The sequence below is a fragment of the Macrobrachium nipponense genome, chromosome 33 (genome assembly GCF_015104395.2).
Source record: "Macrobrachium nipponense isolate FS-2020 chromosome 33, ASM1510439v2, whole genome shotgun sequence".
Classification (NCBI taxonomy): domain Eukaryota; kingdom Metazoa; phylum Arthropoda; class Malacostraca; order Decapoda; family Palaemonidae; genus Macrobrachium; species Macrobrachium nipponense.
The window spans coordinates 59,227,543-59,241,804 of record NC_087219.1 but is presented as its reverse complement, the minus strand read 5'-3'; the positions used below and the strand labels follow the sequence as shown (position 1 = coordinate 59,241,804).

Genomic DNA, 14,262 nt, shown 5'->3' with positions numbered 1-14,262 from the left:
TTGTACTTGTCAACTTTCAGAAACTTTATCTTTTCTTTAAAGCCACTGTGCCAATTGTAACTTGTTTTCAACTTTTCAGAAACTTTAATCTTTTCTTTAGCCATCTGTGCCATTGTACTTGTCAACTTTTCAGCTACTTTATAAACTTTTCTTTAGTCCTCTCAAAGCCATTGTAAAGTCAGTTGGATTTGTACTTATCAACTTTTCAGCTATGAACTTTTCTTTATCCCTCACAATGCCATTATTGTATAAAACCCCAGGAGGAGCTAATAAGCTTCTTGATAATAACTAGGTCTCTATAATTTTCTGACAGAATGCAGATAAAAATAAAGAAAAGTATGGCTGTGAGGTAATGATATGCAGAGGGCGATTTCAGACGATGGCTGAGGAGAACCCATCAGAAATAGTATCTTCAACAGGGGAACACTTTCACAGCGTCAATGTCAATAAAGTTAGAGAGTTGTCTTTTCTTCTAGAGAAACCAAAGCCTTAGTCATCATAAGAAAGAGACTGCGAGAATTGTGATTGCGACAGATGAGGTGTTCGTTGGACTGTTAATAACAAAGTTTATCACAAAGTATTCGTCAGTGGCGACAGCCAAGTGCTCCCGCTGTTCCATCACAAAGACTGTTTTTATAACTCTGTATTGCACTAAAGAGGTTACCATTTTTGCAATATGATACTGGCATATAAGATGAAAATGTTATTTTTTCGCCTCATCAACTGGGCTGGATGATCTTGTTAGAATGAGTGATTGTGCTGGTCATAGCACATTTAAAAGTTTTCCATCTGTATATTACCAGTTATTTACAATCATCATTCAAAAAGCTAATCTGAATGAACGTAGTGTTTTCGCATTAACCCAATAACTTTCGATCGGTTGTTTTCTTCAGCCTAAAAGGTATATGATGGATTTCGAAAAGGCCCACATGAAGAACCTTATTTCAAGATTTCCTGACGTAGAGGTGATTGGTTCATTTAATTTTTCTCACAAAACCACTGAAAACTTGTCGAGAGAGGTAAAGGCTAATATATTAAATAGATGAAGTATTTTTCAAAAGATTGTGTTTTAAAGCGTTTCAATTTTTACGAGTGACTGATATTGCGGACCGTAAAAAATTTTAATTTTTACGAGTGACTGATATTGCGGACCATGAACTGACAACGGTTCTTTACCACAAGAGGAAGGTGATACAGTCTGGCTCTAATAATTCTTGTTTCAGTATGAAATATTTCAGTGGACTTAAGCGTGTATGCCTACTAGAACTAATAAATGACTTGCAAAACTCAATGTCATGCTAACATCTGAATATTTAAAAATTAATAATGTATGTATATTAAAAAGGATATTTTGGCACAGAAAAAGAAAATTTATTTGGAACGGTGAATGCAAATAACGTCTATAACAGGTTTACAAAGTGTGCAATAAACGACTGATATAACTACTTGGAAAGTATGATCCTTGATAGTCTTGATTAAAAACTGTGGCATATAATCTGCACAAGTTTAATTTCCAGTAAATTCTTTTTATATATTGTCTGTTTTTAGTTTTCCTTACCCCCTCGAAACTTTTTTTAACTATTATATTCTTCCTAAATATAAGTTTTTTCACTTTTATTATACCTGGTATGATTCCTCCTATATATCAGTTTTCCTAGATATCAGGGAATGATTGTCCTGGTATCCGTTGCCCTAGCACGTACTACAGGAGTTACAGGAAGCTTCCTAAATATACGGATCACTTACGATAATACGGGCTTGCTTACTCATGAGCTAATCTCGTGAAAATCATCAAAACCATACAAAATTTTTCCAGAGCTTGTCTGGCGTAATGTTCGGATTTCTGCTGTTGGATGGTAAGTGTCTATGAATTTTGTCTGTAACTCATAACTAGGTACCTTCAGCGTATGTTAAGACAGCACGAAAACAATTTTAGTTGAAAGTATGGCAGTTTTAAGTCCTGGATATTTTTTTTGCTTAGACTAATTGGAGTATGTTACTGAGAGTGGGGTGTAGTAAAAGTTAAGCTTGTCAGTTATGTTGGTTGGTTTTGTTTGTGTTAAGATACTTATAACGTAAGCAGTTTATAATATCCTTTAGCATGAGCTTCCTTTTCAGTCTATGAACAAAGGCTAGGAGTTTATTACTCATGAATATGGGCAATGAGTTTCTTACTCTATGAACATGGACAGTGAGTCCACTAAAGGAACACGGGCGGCGAGTTTGTTGCTATATGAACATAAGTTGGATGCAACTGCTGGTACTCATTTAGTGAATGTGTTGGTGTCATGTGTGTCAGTGTTCGACAAGCTATCTCTGCCAGTCTGGCGTTTGATCGTATTTGTTAAGGTGCGTCCACACGGTCGAACAATGTCCGACGGACAAACATTTTTACCAATTAGCAATTGTCTGCCGGTCTATGCCTTGTGAGTAGAGTAAAAACACTGGTATACAACCTCATCGTTTCAACGCTTATGACGTCATCCTGCTTCGCCTATGGTATGATAACAATGTTTGTCCGTCGGACATTGTTCGACCGTGTGTGCGCACCTTTATATAGCACCAAAGTGTTAAAGGTAATCAGACAGCTAATGCATGTATGTACTAATATATATTTGTAAATAAGTTATATATTTGTAAATGCGTTAGGCCCCGTCCACACGACTGAGCTTTGCTCTACGAACTTTGTTCGATGTGACGTCAGAAGCGGAGAAACTGTGGTGAAGTTCTGACTTTTCCCGCTGTTTCTCCGCTTTTGGCCTCACATCGGACAAATTCGTCGACCAAAGCTCGACCGTGTGGACGGGGCCTTAAGGTGCGTCCACACGGTCGAACAATGTCCGGCGGACAACCATTGGCGGTCTTTGCCTTGTGAGCAGAGTAAAAACAGTGGTTTATAACCTCATCTGGTACCACTGTTTGTTGCCAGATCTACGTCCATCGTTTCAACGCTTATGACGTCATCCTGCTTCGCCAATGATATGGTAACATTTTTTGTCCGTCGGACATTGTTCGACCGTGTGGACGCACCTTTATACTAAGGTAGGAGCTGTGAGTCTTTTTGAAAAAGATCGGTGGCAAAACTGATCTGCGAGTTAATAATTTCCTCCCTACAAGAGCTCACACTACCCAAGTAAGTTGCTTTATTGTGAAGTTCGGCGGTTTTTTTAATTTTTACCTGATTTCTTGAGAGATCAAAGGTATTTTTGTATGAATACGACTTTGATCATAGAATGTGGGTTATCTTAATTTTGATTTCCGCGATTTTCAGAATAGTACATTTTTCTTAGTGGTCTCCACGTAAATAGTGATTTTTTTTTTATTTAAATGGTGTCAGAAGCAGAGTAGCAAGGCAAAGTATGAATGCTTGTTATACAGACAATTCATAATTATAGTATAAAATGTACGAGATTATCGTACTCCAGATTTTTGCAAGTTTTACGTGGGTAATAACCCCTTTTGCACATTGATTGGAGAAACATGAATTGTGGTTCTTATAAGCTAAGTATCCTTAAAGTAAAAGTCATACCCATTTCAAAAAATGTTAGAGGTAAAGTTCTCTTTACTTCCTTGGCGAGTAATTGCCGTAAGAACATTTTCTGCTGCAATTGTTTTTGTGTTGCAGGTCACAACTTGCTGGAGGAACCAGAATTCAAGAAAACTTTTTAGACAAGGGGAGGATTTGCGACCATTTCGGTGTTAGGCTGATATTTCTAGGAATCTCAAGATGTCGACAAGATGGATGTAGGCTTCTATCCATAATTATAATTTCTGAATTTTCCATGTGGCACTTTTCATTAAAATCCTGATAGGTTGATAAGTTAGCTTCCTCGGATATTCTGCATTTGTAAACCTACCATCTGCCTGTGTATTATAATTTTATCTTTTTATTAATTATTCTGGGTTTTTAGCTTTTAGTTCTTGACTACTTCCTCGGCACTTTTATAGAGGAAAACCTGGTATGTGGAATCTTGTTTATCATCCATAATATAATTACAGATGTTGAAGGGAAAAGCTATTTAATTTAGAAATATACCAGACTGTTTAACAGTATTCAAGTGCGAGTGAATATACATGTGAAAGGCCTATGTCAAATTTTAAACGTAAGTTAATTAATGTAAGCCACCCTCATGGACTTCCCCTCTAACGGGCACACTTGACGGGCAAACCGTCAAATTGCCCGATGGGTCTTGTAGCAAAATCACCATGGTGGTGCCCGATAGCTTGAACTTCGATCCTGGCAGACGTACGTTAACCATATACATTTCTTTTACTGAGCCATTCTTTGCACCATATTCTCTTTTTCATTATGCACAGCAATTATCATGCTACACTATCTTCTTCTTTGTGGTAGGCACCATGTTTATCGTACCGCACTGAACACACTACTGGCATCGTCGGGTATGCCCACCTCTCCATCGCCTCGCCCATGTGGACAACATTCACGGGTAAGCCCGCCAGAATTTGCCCGTCAACCCGGAGCACGCCGATCAGGCCCGCTCGTGTGGACGGGCCTTTAGCTAATAAGTGGAACGACGAGCTGAAATCTGACCCCATACTAATGAATAAATGTAGTACCTAAAGCGTAGTTAGATGTATTGGGAACAGAAAAATTATGTAAAATGCATAATCTTAAAACTTTAGAACAATATAGAATTATTCGTTTCATGGAGCTAGTATACCAAGAAATCATTTCCGTTCACTGGTATTAGAACTAGCGCCTCAGTGGCATGATGGGTATGGTCTTGGCCTGCCACCTCGGTGGCCGCGAGTTCTATTCTCGGGAATTCCATTGAGGTGTGAGAGAGGTGTATTTCTGGTAATAGAAGTTCACTCTCGACGTGGTTCGGAAGTCACGTAAAGCCGTAGGTCCCGTTGCTGAATAACCACTGGTTCCATGCAACGTAAAAGCCCAATTCAAACAATTCAAACAAACAAAACTGTTATGAGAACTGGATAATGTGATGGTCAGCTACACTTCCATGGACGAAGGTCTTAAGCTACTAAGCTAAATTAAGATTTAACGTAGGTGAAAAGAACTTAAGTTACAGGTTATAAAACAAATATTGAAATACTGAAGTTAATCCTTGTTAAAGTATAGCGCGAGGGGTGTTTGGCAGATGGGGGGAGAGTGGCGGTCGTTTGGCAAACAAATCTGGTTAACCACATATAGCTTTGAAGGACAGTTTCTTTTACCAAAAACATTTGATCATTTGTTTTAACGATTTCCGTTTGATAGGTCACTTCGGTTCTGAATAACCTCACAGGTCCCAGCGCTTTACTTTTTGCCTGAATTTCATATTCCATTCAATTGATTTAATACGTCCCTAGTATAGGGTAATGGCCATTTATTTACTCAGCTACCCATGAGACCATCGTAGGGGGGTAATGCCGTCAGTGCACCTCAGGCGCAGTGGGGGGAAAAAATTTTTAAAAATGGGGGGGGGGGGGGGGGGATTAATTTTTTGGGGTGGGGGGGGGGGGGGGGGGGGGGAAAAAACGGGGGGGAACCTGGTCACGTGCCGCCCCCCTCCCCTTGGATAGATTGTGAAAATCTTAAAGCCATAATTAAAACTTTATAATGTTTATCCACTACACTCAAGCAAAATATGATAGAAACACTTAAACTGTTTTTGTTTTTGATTCTTATGCATGTATTTAATGCTTAGATTTGCCAAGGAAACTTCACCTGCTACTTCTTCGTAAGCTACAGGTGTTGAAAACAATGTAGCAATCTTCAGAATTATAATCTCTCTCTCTCTCTCTCTCTCTCTCTCTCTCTCTCGCTCTCTCTCTTATTGATAGAATTAATTTCATTTTAAACAGCCAACACGGTTTCAGACAAAACAAATCCTGCCCATCAAACCTCTTGGAGTTTTTTCATAACATGCTTGGTATTTACGACAGTACTAGAGCAACAGATATACTCTACTTAGAGTTACAAAAGGCCTTTGACAAAGTTCCACACAAGAAGCTAATGAACAAAAGTTAGAGCTTTAGGAATTGTAGGAGAAACCGCAGACTGGCTAACGAATAGAAAACAGAATTGTAATAAATGGTAAAGAATCAGAATGGGCAGGTGTGACAAGCTGAGTTTCCTCAGGGTTCTATCCTTGGCCCACTCTTGTTTTTCATTTACATTAATGACATTGATGTAGGTTTAACTAGCTGGATAGCTAAATTTGCAGACGACACCAAACTAAGTGTAAATGCAGCAGACCCAGATACAGTGGAAAATTTAAGAGATGATCTAAGGAAGATAGGAGAGGGATAAAAAATGATGGCAAATGCCTTTTAACCTGGATAAATGTAGAGTGTTACGAATAGGAACTAACAACCCTCATTCCAACTACATGCTGCTTGGGAATGACATAAGTAGCGTAGAACAAGAAGAGGATCTTGGGAGTTATTACCAGGGACTTAAAATCCACAAAAAACATTGCATTAAAGCTGAAAAGAAGGCGCAGAAACTAGTGGGATACATAAAGAGGCAGTTCAGATACAGAAACAAGGAAACGGTGATGTAGCTCTACACATCAACAGTTAGACCACATCTTGAATTAGTAGTACTACCGTTTTGGTCACTAGCACTAAGAAAGGACATAAGTAGACTAGAAGGGGGTACAAGCAAGAGCCACAAAGTTAATTCCATTTCCAAAATAAGGGGGGGGGGGAAAAACCCCCAAATAGGTTACCAAAGACGACTAGAACCTGAACATGTATGGTTTAGAAACACGACAATTACGAGGACAACTATTAGAGACATTCAGAATATTGAAAGGCATAGCAAAAGTAGACAGTTACCTCTTCACATTGAAAGAAAACCAGTCAGGAAATAATGGGTGGAAACTAGAACTAAAGAGATACGAGACATGGCATCGTGGGAACTTCTTCACATACAAGATATGTGACACATGGAATAAACTGCCACCAGAGGTTGTAAGCAGCAGCAGTGTAGAATAATTGAAAAGAATGCTAACAAAATGAATTGTAAAACCTTTCCCTAAAGATAAGTGAGCACATGATGTCTCCTCGGATGAACTAAGTCTTTGAGACGTCCTAATCCTTGTAACTCCTTGTACTTCAGAGCATACAATATATATGTGCTCATGATGTAAATTATGTTGGTATATATATTATTATTATTATTATTATTTTATGTATACACACATATATATTATATATATGTATATATATATATATATATATATATATATATATATATATAAAATATATATATATATATATATATATATATATATATATATATATATATATATATATGTATATATATATATATGATATATATATATATATATATATATATATATAGATCCGCCACTACTCATGCGGTGCACTGTAGACATAGCTTAAGGCTCTTTGCAGCGTCCTTTCGTTTCCCCAGCTGCAACCCCTTCAGTCCTTTTACTGTACCTGCGTTCGTATTCTCTTGCATCTTTCTTTCCACCACCGTCTTCCTATTAATTGTTTTCATGGCGCAACTGCCGAGGTTTTTCTTTATCCTGTTGACCTTTCGACCCTTGCTACTCTCAGTTTTCCCTTTCAGCGCTGAATGATCTCATAGATCCCAGTGCTTAGACCTAGGCTTAAATGCTATATTCTCTTCTATGCATGAAACCAATTTAAAGGCTGATAATTCTCAGGACTGGTTGTTTTAAAATAGAAACATACACGGATACTAGCGCCTCAGTGGCATGATCGGTATAGCCTTGGCCTGCCACCTCGGAGGCTGAAAGTTCGATTCTCGGGCATTCCATTGAGGGGTTAGAGATGTGTATTTCTGGTGATAGAAGTACACTCTCGACGTGGTTCGGAAGTCGCGTAAAGTCGTTGGTCCCGTTGCTGGATAACCACTGGTTCCATGCAACGTAAAAACACAATATATATAATATATATATATATATATATATATATATAATATATATATATTATAGATAAACACTGATACTATCGACTTCGTGACTTTGTGAATTTGACACCGATTATGAAATTAATGAGCTAAACCGTCGAACTAAGTAACCAAAGACGCTTGGATGATTTGAACACGACTGCCGTCAAATATGCAATGTTTCATGTGGATGTAACATATAAAATGGTATTTGTGTTAATTGGTCTCTTGAATTTCAATCGTTTCTGCTCAATATGGAAATGAAAATTGTAAACTATCGGAATTTGTAAATTAGTGAACGAAGTACAATACAGGTTACAAAAAACTGATTGGTAGGCACTACGAAGGCGCAATATATCTTACAAATGGATTCTCGATACGGTTTTTAATAAACTGGTTGTTTAGAACAGAATGATTGTGGTAAAATGTTATTACCTTTAATATACGTTTAGTTAATTGTAAAGAAACGAATCGGAGATACTGGTACCAGGCACGAACAACAATTATTATGGTGAGAGAAGTCTCTTTAGAATTATGGAGGTTACTTACCAGGATAATTGTCTTGGCTTATCTGGAAAAAGGTAAACGCCTCTATAAGTGTTATACTTCATCGCTTTGCATTATTCAGATTTTTCTAAATGCATTGTAGGACGAGTGGTTTTCGCGCTCAGCTGCCAATCCGGTGGTCCGAAGTTCGATTTTCTGCTCGGCCAACGTGAAATCAGAGGAATTTATTTCTGGTGATAGAAAAATATTTCTCGATATAATGTGGTTCGGATCCCACAATAAGCTGTAGGTCCCGTTGCTAAGTGGCCGATTGGTTGTTGGCCACGTAAAAATATCTAATCCTTCGGGCCAGCCCTAGGAGAGCTGTTAATCAGCTCAGTGGTCTGGTAAAACTAGGATATGCTTAACTTATAAATGCATTATTTTTAGTCAACACAAGTATTTCATAAACTGATCGAAAAAACTCGTAGCATGTATATATTAATTGTCCTTTAAGAATAAAAATATACATTACTGGGGATAATTATCGTACACACAGTAAGAATTGAATGCTAGGATAATGACGTCATTGCATCAAGCGAATTCTGAACGCTCATTGGTCCTATTTTTGGATAATTTGTGACGTCACAGCTGACCGTCCTTCAGCGGGCAGCCTTTCCTGAGAGACAAGCTTTTTATTTTTCAGACCAAATTACAAGCTCAATTAAGAGGTACATGTATACGTATATTACACACACACACACACACGCACACACACATGGATATCTTGGCATAAGGAACATGACTCAATATACTGAAACACTGATCTCACTTTCCATTAGCTGCTTACGGAGTTAAGCTTTCCGGGTCTCACGTTGGATCAATAGAGAAACTTATTTCCTGCTGCAAAACTGGAGGATATTACTATTAATCTCGGGCATTCCATTGAGGTGTGTGAGATGTGTACTTCTGGTGATAGAAGTTCACTCTGGACGTGGTTCGGAAGTCACGTAAAGCCGTTGGTCCCGTTGCTGAATAACAACTGGTTCCATGCAACGTAAAAACACCATACAAACAAACTGTTAATTTCGAGAGGTTCATATAAGAAATGATACATTTTCACAGGGAAAATGCTGTTAGTCTTTATTTTGTCTCTACTTGTGTTGAAGTTGGTTTTAGGCTGATTGTGTTCCCATAAGTGGCTTTGGATGGGTTGGAAGAATGATGTAATTAATAGATATTAGTATTTATTTATTGTTTTTCAGTCTCTTAATTATTTACTTATTAATCTAGTGAGTTTTTTTTTATTATATTTTATATTTGTTTATTTCATTAATGATAGATTGAATGAGAATATGCATATATTTATTTTGAAATACTTTACCCTTTTTTTGTATTAAGACATCGTGAGGTTATATATGTAGTCTCTCCGCTTATATCAGGAATACAAGCAAAATACGACATTTTCAACTCTTTTATGGCAGTTTTAATTCAATCAATAATTCAAACTCATCAATTTTACCTTTTTTTAACATTGGCCTTGAGAATATTTCCATTTACATCGTTCTCATCATAGCGCTGAATGACCCTATGGATCCCAGTGCTTGGCTCTATGTCTAAATCCCATATTCCACCCCAAACAAACCGTATGTGTATGCAGAATGAATCTAAGCAAAATGAATTATTCTACGAATGACTGCGAGCAAAATTCTTGACTTTTGAATCATCGGCTGTTGGGAATTTCCTGTATTTTTGAGAGATGACAAGATCATGTCGGCCAAGATCGATCTGAGTGAGGGTGGCGTGATCGTCTGATTTCCTCCTTTTTTTTTTTATCTCTCTCTCTTTCTCAAAGATGTTCTCCCTTTTTCATTGTTTCTTTTTGTTCCATTTGTTATTCCTCCTTATTGTAATTGACACTGTGTGTGTGTGTGTGTGTGTGTCTCACTCTCTCTTCCTTTTTCATTGTTTCTATTGTGTACCATTTATTCATCCTCTTCATTGAGATTTAGGCCATTTTCCTCTTTCTTTCTCTCTCTCTCTCTCTCTCTGCTATATTCGCCAGCTTTCTTAGTTTCTTTTGGTTTTATTTGTTCTTCCTACTCATTGTGAGTTACTTTCCGCTAACAACCCAGCCACTCCTCTCTCTCTCTCTCTCTCTCTCTCTCTCTCTCTCTCTGACTTTACTATACTATCGTTATGTTGTTTCCCTTTATTTCGTGGTAGTTTAAAATACCGTTATCTTATTCACTTTTTTGTTACGTTCTTCTTTATCATAATCTATATCGTTCTATTTCTATCTGCAAGACTGGAGGTGAGAATCGTGCCTGGAATTACAGAAGAATGGATAAGGTGGTGAGAGAGAGAGAGAGAGAGAGAGAGAGAGTAGATCCTTCCTCCTTTCCTTCCTCCCTCCCTCCCTCCCTCCAGAGAGAGAGAGAGAGAGAGAGAGAGAGAGAGAGAGAGAGAGAAGATATATTATTAAATATCATCATAGTAAGTCCTACCGTAGGGGAGTAGTCCCGTTAGTGCAACTTGGGCGGTGCACTGTAGGTATTACATATAAGGTTCTTTACGTTCTTTGCAGCATGCCTCCGGCCCCTTAGATGCAACCCCATTTCGTTCCTTTTACTGCACCTCCTTTCATATTCTCTTTCACTCCCGTTACACCTTTCAACCTCCCTCTCTCAATTTCCGTTTCAGCGCCGAATGACCTCACAGGGTCCCAGTGCTTGGACTTTGGCCTAAATCCTATATTCAATCAATCAATCATAGGAAGTCCAGAAGTTCAAAATAGGTCCAAAGGTATTGTTATAGTTTTTTTATTTATTTCACATTTTTATTTTATTTATTTTTTTTTATCCTTTCCTTTAAATAATTTATTCTTCGCGTCGTTATTTCTTTTTTCACATAGGATAATAATAATTATAATAAAATTCTCCAGTTCCTATTACTTCTGGTTTTCGACTTTTATCAGTTATATTTATTATTTTCACATGATTGTTTTAGTCACTTCCTTCGTTTATCCTCTCGGTGTATCTGTTTTCTATTACGTTAATTTTTGTATTACTAGCCCTGGGTGGACATGAGGTCTTGAACCACTGAGCTATGAGAGTCATGTTCTTGCTATTATTATTGTACTTAAGAAGCAGACCCTCTCTCAAGCATACTTTACTAAAAGTAATGGCTACTTCAGCAGCGTTACACTTGTAGAGATTCTTCTCTATTTTCCGAATAGCGGCTTTTTCCGTGCTACTTAGACAGGCTAGTAGAGCGCCTATGGAGGTCATGATCAAATACAGAGTCAAAATTGGTGTATAAATTTGAATTTTACAGATAAACTATGATACTATAGTTATCAAAGTCATTAACGATATATATATATATGTCTCTCTCTCTCTCTCTCTCTCTCTCTCTCTCTCTCTCTCTCTCTTATTATTATTATCATTATTCTGGCCAGTTTTAAATTTTGTTCTTATTTCATTCACTCTTCCAAATTGATATTCATTTTCCGTCCTCCTTTTCTTATACTACCGTTGAATCTTTCATAAACAGCGACTCCAAATGTTTTTTTGGGGGGTTCGTTACTAGTACTATTTCTTGGCGGTCATTTCTTCATGATATTTACCGTCTTTTGTTTATGTTTTTACCGTCATCCTCAATGGGCTTGTAATAAACACACCGCAAAGGTGGATACATTGCAGGTTAAAAAAATGTCTTGTCCTAAACGCGCTTCAAAGGTGGATACATACCGAGTTAAAAAAGAACAAAAACAAAAAGGACTTGTTTTAAAGACACTGCAAAGGTGGATGCATACAGGGGTAAAAAAGAAGAAAAAAAGGACTTGTTCTAAACATACCTGGGAAAAAACGGACTTGTACTAAACACACAGCAAAGGCGGATACATACCGGGTTAAAAAAGAAATAAAAAACAGGCTTGTACTAAACACGCCTCAAAGATGGACACATACAGGGTTAAAAAAAGGGGGGCTTGTACTAAAGAAGCCACAAAGGTGGGTACATACCAGATAAAAAAAGGGGCTTGTACTAAACTAGCCGCAAAGGTGGATACATAATGGTTTAAAAAAAATTGCTTGTCCTGAACATACCACAAAGGAGGTAACATACTGCGTTAAAAAGAAGAAAAAAAGGGGCTTGTACTAAACACGTGCAAAGGTGGATGCATATCGGGTTAAAAGGGAAGACAATGTGTTCTTGTACCAAACATGTGTCTAAGGTGGATACATACTGGGTTAAAGAAGAAGAAAAAAAGGGCTCGTACTAAACACACCACAAAGGTGGATACATACCGGGTAAAAAAACGAAAAAAACGGCTTGTACTAAACACGCCGCAAAGGTGGATACATACCGGGTTAAAAAAAGGGAGGGGCTTGTACTAAAGACACTGCATAGGTGGATGCATACTGGGTTAAAAAAGATGAAAATAAAATAAAATGGGCTCGTGCTAAACGCACCACAAAGGTGGACACATACCGAGTTAAAAAAAAGCAAAAAAAAAAAAAAATGGATTGTACTAAAGACACCGCAAAGATGGATGCATACTGGGATGAAACCGTAGGGTACGGATCACAATCTAGGAAAGATCCTTAACGTTTTCTGCGTGTTTTTCGTTTCCCAAATTACTGACATCACTCTTTGGTCTTTGAAGAGTTGTTGACTTTATTCATTGCGACGCCCTTCTCACAGAAATCAACCAGAGAATCAGTGGATCAATTTTTCATTATCTTAATCATCTCAGCGTATAACCATTTCCCAGTAATGCCAACCCCTCTAACCCTACGCCTCCTACAGGAGACGATAAAATTACCCTACATAAATAAAAATGACCCAACATTCTGCGGCTATGATGATAAATAAATCTTTAGATTATGTTTATATGCAATATCACGAATAATGATAAGCATACCGATCTAAACCTACCTTGTTACAATTACCCTACACTTGAAAATATTGCCCTGCTGTCTAAGATCTTGCTCAGACTACCCTACGCATAGGGAAATTACCCTACAGTTGGCGACACTGACATTTTCCCATTGCTGATCTTGTTTATCAGTTTGTAGAGAGCAGTGTCGTCGACCTTTTAAATAGAAGTACAGACCAGTATAGTGACATTTCGTGCCTTGAGTCCTTGATTATTTTGATTCTCTCTCTCTCTCTCTCTCTCTCTCTCTCTTCCTTCGAAGAATATTAATAAGAACATTCAACAAGTAGTTCTAAGGAAAGAAATAAAGACATTTTATTTTCTGTATGGCGTGCACGCACACTTTTCTATCCCTGGTTTTCTTTAGCCTTAATTTTTGTATTTGTATGCTTAAGGTGCTGTTTTTATGCCACCGAGGCCGATGGACTCGCAACTTAATGGATTATTTAGCCCGGAATAAAATTGAAGGAAGAGATTACTCCAGAATAATTATGGAACCAGGAAGAAAGCGACGGTTTTGCTTATTAAAAAGAATTGCACATAACAAGAGAGAACACAACTTTGGAGTGGATTTTAGACTTACGTAGGTGATGAAGAGAAGTAATTGTGAGGATGGTACCCTGGCTGGTGTTGTCGCCATTATTAGGATCGTAGTACCCGAGTGGTATTGCTCGTAGTGCTTCCAGTAAGGTAGTGGCGAGTTCATCCTCCAATCATGATTTGACAACTTTCACTGTCTCCCGTAGGGGGCTAGTGCCGTCAACACACCTCATGCGGTGCACTGCAGGCATTACTCAAGGTCCTTTCCGTTTCAGTGCTGAATGACTTCATGGGTCCCAGTGCTTGGTCTTTGGCCTAAATTCTATAATCCATCCCATCCGCCACTCATGGTTTGACAACTTTCACTGGCGTCATGACCATTTGG

At 37.9% G+C, this 14,262-nt stretch overlaps 1 long non-coding RNA gene across 1 annotated transcript in view; it reads left to right on the top strand.

Annotated features, from left to right (window-relative positions):
• The window catches only part of LOC135202757 (uncharacterized), a 4,487-nt gene extending 2,953 nt beyond the window's left edge, over positions 1-1,534 (top strand). The window contains exon 2 of the long non-coding RNA XR_010311818.1: positions 314-1,534. This is a non-coding gene — a long non-coding RNA (uncharacterized LOC135202757). The remainder of the gene's footprint in view (positions 1-313) is intronic.
• Positions 1,535-14,262: the final 12,728 nt, after the last annotated feature.